The sequence below is a fragment of the Quercus lobata genome, chromosome 2, assembly GCF_001633185.2.
Source record: "Quercus lobata isolate SW786 chromosome 2, ValleyOak3.0 Primary Assembly, whole genome shotgun sequence".
NCBI classification, from domain to species: domain Eukaryota; kingdom Viridiplantae; phylum Streptophyta; class Magnoliopsida; order Fagales; family Fagaceae; genus Quercus; species Quercus lobata.
Window position 1 is genome coordinate 79,109,545 of NC_044905.1, and position 5,722 is coordinate 79,115,266.

The 5,722-nt window shown below is 34.0% G+C and overlaps 1 long non-coding RNA gene across 1 annotated transcript; it reads right to left on the reverse strand.

Annotated features, from left to right (window-relative positions):
- Positions 1-1,091: 1,091 nt before the first annotated feature.
- On the reverse strand, positions 1,092-2,825 carry LOC115974282. The gene is made up of 5 exons (XR_004087885.1): positions 2,814-2,825; positions 2,633-2,697; positions 2,425-2,516; positions 1,892-1,949; positions 1,092-1,212 (listed from the first exon to the last, which is right to left on the reverse strand). It is a non-coding gene; the product is annotated as an uncharacterized LOC115974282 (long non-coding RNA).
- Positions 2,826-5,722: the final 2,897 nt, after the last annotated feature.

Here is a 5,722-nt window from a genome sequence, read left to right on the forward strand (position 1 = left end):
TTGAGAGTACCTATTCTAAATCTGAATTTATTAAATAATATAGATGACAAAAAAAAAAAAAATTTAATTATTTAAGTTAATGATTTGTGGTTTTATCTTTCTTTATGTTCTTTTTTTCTCCCTTAATTGATATTAATAGTTTATTTTTTGAGTGAATTACACAATTTAAGTGTTTGATATATGATATAATTTGAATTCGAAGACCAATTTCTAAGTCATATAGAAATTAAGAGATTGATATAACCATGATTCTCTTAAACTTTTAAATGATTCACTTGAGCACATAAATTTTTTTTTTCTATTGATATATGTGAAGTTCATCCTGAAAAAATATGTTTTCCTTTTTATCTTGTTCACATTTCACAAAGCAAAACAATATATTCACCTTTATCTTGTTCATATAATTCACAAACCAAAATCCTCTGCTGAAAGATATGCAGCTTCTAGAAGAAATCTTTGAACTCAGCAAGCAAATCCGAAAGCCATTAAAAAGAGAGGAAATCTGAAATTGTTTAAAACAAAAACCTTCAAGAATACTGAAAATAACATTAACAAGAAAACATTCCAAAACAAGAGCAGTAAAACAAATAGAACCATAGCATATATTTACCTCATTGTGAACCTTATTTATGTCCTTGAGCCCCTTTCGGAACTCATTTATATAAACATGTTCGTTACTTTGAAAGCGTCTCTGTCAGAACAAAGGTCATCATTAAACCACAAGGAACCAACATTTGCAGTTGAGATTTAACAGAGCAAAACAATATTTTGATCTTTATCTTGGTCACAAAATTGGTAGCTTCTTCAAATTAAACCTTCTTAGTTTGTGGACCGGCCTCATCATCCTCAAGGGCTATTTCATACCCCTTTGGCAAGAAGATGTTAAACCCAGAAATCAATTTATTATGCCCTTCAAATAATTTCTTCACTCTGATTGTGACATCAACAGTGCCAATTCTGCAAGTAGAAACAATGGCACAATCCATTAGGCTTTAGATGCAATGTTCCATTATTCCAAGACAAAAACTGCATAAATGCAATGAGTGTACCTTTGATCCTTAAAATCTTTGATCCTTGAGGAACATGTCATATTTCGCTCTTTGGTCTTGAAACGTTTCCTTCACTTCCATGAGATAGGTCCAGGCATCATTCCGTGTATAATTCCTTGGAGTACCACCACCACCATCTACTGGGATTTGGGATTGCCCATAGCTTCAGAATTCAAATCCACAAATATATATATATATATATATATATATATATATATAAAATTAGCATAATTGAAATTCTTTCGAAACTATTAACATCTATAGTACAGTTTTTCCATAAGCAAAACCTATTTGTACTATCAATGTGATCTCTATGAGAGTACAAAAGTTTATAACTTTCTTATACTCAGTCAATTTTAACAGCAATTGATTCCCAGGGTTCACATTTCTAATCAGTGGCATTGTCTACTCTCATTTACTTTGGAGAAATGTGATTCGAATCCCTCCCTCCCTCCATTGTTGTAATCTTCAAATTATCAACCAAAAAATAAAAATCCCACCAAAGGAAAAAATTCCAGGCTCTCATTTCATATGTCAAAGTCACATTAAAAAAAATCCTCAAATGAAAACTTGCCAAAAATTAAATTTCAATTACAAAAAGCAGAACCCACTACAAAACCCAGCCAAGAGCATAATTCAAAAAATTCAGCAAATTCCACCATACAAAAAAATATCAAGCAAAAGCATTAGAAATGTTAAATGAAAAAGCACAAAAAACCTATGCACAAAAAACTAACCTTACGAAACATTTTCTAGCTAACCAAGCAGAACTTACGGAATAAAAAATTCTACCTAAAAAAAAACACACCAAAAGAGAAAAGCGTACAGAGAAAGAAACTTACAAATCTCCACTTAAAGAACCGGTCGGCGAAGAGCCATCATCTCTTAATCTCTTGATTTCTGAAAATCTCGAATCATTAACCCAAAAAAAGAAAAAAGAAAAAAGAAAAAGAGAGACCTATAAGAATTTGAGAATTTATAATAAAAATTATAAGAAAAATATATCTCCCATGAATTTCCTTATCTTTCTCACAACTCCCCCTCCGCCCTCCCCTCTCTCTCTAAAGTTAAACCGCTTTCATTTTCCTTTTGATAACTCAGTAAATGGGTTGGGGATTTGAGCAATGAACACTTTCTTTGGAAACACCAAGAGAGGTACCAATTAAATTATTGACCCAAAACGCAACTACAAAGTTTTTGTTTAACCCAAACCTGTATTCAATAAATTACCAAAGTTCAAACATAAAACAATTATATCAAAATTATATAGCAGAGAATTTTTCATTGCTTTGTCATTGTCCAGCTCTGGCTAGTCAACATTTTTAACATGGGAAGTAATGATAGAATGCTGAAAGAAATAGATTTATTGGCTTACCATTTCTTTGCTGAAACAGTTTCAGCTTTCAGAGGAAGAAATCTAGTGAATTCATCAATTAAATTGGCATGACCATCAAGAAGATTGGAAATCTGAAAATTGTAAAACAAAAACCTCTGGCTCTAAGAATACTGAAATTTACATTCACAAGAAAACCTTCCAAAACAAGAGCAGTGAAATAAACAGAACCATAGCATATATTATTTACCTGATTGTGGACTGTATTTATGTCCTTGCGCCCCTTCCGGAACTCATTTAAAATGTCTAAGAATGCTAGATAAACACTTATATTATATTGAAAGCGTTCATGTAGGAACAAAGGTCATCATTAAAATGCTAGGAACTAACATTTGCAGTTGAAATTCAACAGAGCAAAACAATAATTTCACCTTTATCTTGGTCACAAAGCTCCAAGCTTCATTAAATAATTCCTATGGATGAGCCTCATCATTGTCAACCCCTTTGGCAAGAAGATGTTAAACCCAGAAATCAAGTTATTATGCCCTTTAAATAATTCCTTCACTATGGCAGCGACGTCACGAACATTAGTTCTGCAAGAACAAACAATGGCATAATCCGTTAGGTTTTAGATGCAATGTCCATTAATCCAAGACAAAAACTTCATAATGCAATTACTGTACCTTTGAAACTTAAAATCTTGCATGACCTTAAGGAACATGTCATATTTCTCTCTTTGGTCTTGAAGCGTTTCCTTCACTTTCTTGAGATAGGTTAAGGCATCACTACCTCCTCCGCCTCCATTACATCTATAGCACAGTTATTCCATAAACACAACATATTCATATTATCAATGTGATCTCTATGAGAGTACAAAAGTTTATTACATGCTGATACCCAGTCAATTTTAACAGCAAAACTGATTCCCAGGGTTCATATTTCTCATCTGTGGCATTCCCTGCTCTCCTTTACTTGGAGAACCAAGATTCAAATCTCTCACTCCCACAAAAGAAAGAAATTCCAAGCTTTCATATGTCACAAGTCACTAACCCCGCAAAAAAAGAAAGAGACCAATAAGAATTTGAGAATTTATAATAAAAACTATAAAAACATATATCTCCCATGAAAGAAAAAGAGTTTTATCAGACCAAAGATACCCCAAGAACGATATTGCAACAGTTTATCAACATGAGTCTTCAATAGTAAGCAGTGAAAGTAAATTTGTGTGCCCAAGAAGGACGAGAAAGAAAGAAAGAAACCAAAGAAAATGTTGAAAAAGAAAACCAGCTGTTGCAAATTGCAGAACACCAGCTTTTCTTGTTCTCCTTTGGATAGGAGTATTAGGAGAGAATATTATTCACTACGAAGTAAGCATATAAGTAAACGTACCGGTGGGTGGCCACCGATGCAGTGCAATGAGGCGTCAGGTGTCGGCCGTGGAGGCTCTTTCTCTCTCTCTTTCTCCCTCGCGAATACAGAAGTGTTCTTTTTTTTTCTTTTTCTTTTTTCCTGTTTTTTTTTCCCTCTCATTTTGATGTTAATGTCTATTTAAAATGATATATGGGACTCTGGTCAAAACTAGATCCATTGGGATGAGAACTTGGGTCAGAACTAGACCCGTTTGGGATGAGAACAAATGTGAAACACTTGTCATATGTTTACATCTTAACGGATATCCTTGCCTTAAATCGTATTGCCTTGAGTTAAGAGTTCGTAATTCAACTGGTTATGTAGTTATGTGTTTGGAGTGCACTCTTTTAAGGTCCGTTTGGATTGAACTTATTGTTGCTGAAACTGAAAACTGAAAACACTGTAACAAAATAATTTTTAAATGTGTGAATAGTGTCGTGGGACCCGTGAACAGTGTGCGAACCGTACATGAACAGTGCGTGAACAGTGTTTTTTGTCTCATGAACAGTAAATTTTGTCTCCCTTAAACGCGTGAAAGCAAAAAAAAAAAAAAAAAAAAAAAAAAAGGAAAACACGACGTAGGATTAAGCGGAAACGCTGAATCCAAACCCACACTTAGTCTGGTCTTGAGTGCCTTATCCCCATAAAAAATCTACATGGGATAGGATTAAGGTTTAATTTGTTAATTCTTAGTTATAACCTCATAGATCAATTTGTTACTTATGAAATTATAAGATTAAATTTATTACTTTTTAAAACTTTAGAATTTAACTCTTAGAACAACATGGTTTTATTTATTATTCCCTAAACCTTACAATGAAATTTTCCCATTTTTCTCACAACTCCCCCTCCCCCCTCCCCCCCCAAAAAAAAAAAAACCGCTTCCATTTTCCTTTTGATAAATCCATAAAGGGGAGGGAGGGGGGGGGGGATTTGAGCAATGAACATTTTTTTTTTTAGAAATACTAGAAGGTGCTAATTAAATTATTGACAAAAAATGCAACTAAAAAGTTTGCATTAACCTAAACCTACCACTTGCGACTCGGAGGGATGGCAATTTTTCTCCGCCCCGCTTAACCCACCCCTCCCCGCTTCGCCTCGTAAAGGTGGTGGGGCAGGGATGGGGCAAGATTTTAGCCCCACACCACGGGGCGGGGCAGGGATGGGTTTAAACTATTTAGACCCGCCCCTCATTGTCCCCGTCCCGTGTTGCTAAGGGTTATAATTGTAAATTTTTCATACCTTAAAACCCTACTGTTTAAATAAACATATCAATATTAACTTATTTTATTCTATCTAATGTGGTTCTTTGCCTTTATTTTGTTATGTGTTATACTATGAGATTTTTTATTTTATTTTTTATGATTGTCTTGTTAAAAACTTAGATATATTATTCAATTTTTTTCTAAAAATTGATTTGATTCGATGAGATAAATTTAGTTGTAATTTCAGGTATATTTTTATTAATGAAATAGCTTTCATTAAAAAATTGTACTAGTTGTAAAACAAATTAACAACAAGTAGAGTTTTATGGAGTGGGGTGGGGTTTCGCAGGGGCCCCAAGGGGCGGGAATGGAGTGAGAAAGTTTCCTCATCTTGCAGGGTAGGGCGGAGATGGGGCAAGACAAAACCATGCAGGACAGAGACGAAGACCCCATCCTTTAGCCCCACCTCGTCCCATTGCCATCCCTACCTGCGAGCATTGGTGCCAAGTAGTTTAAGAGCAAATATTCAATAAATTACCAAAAATCAATCATAAAAAAATCTATATATATCTAAAAGCTGAAGCGTAGCATTTATTGTTGCTACGCTCCAATTGAGCCACATCAGCATCCACGTCATTATCAAAATTTTTTACCAATTTTCCTATAATTTTTTTTTAACATTTACTCTTTTTTTTAAATATATACACTTTCTCCAACCTTTCTCT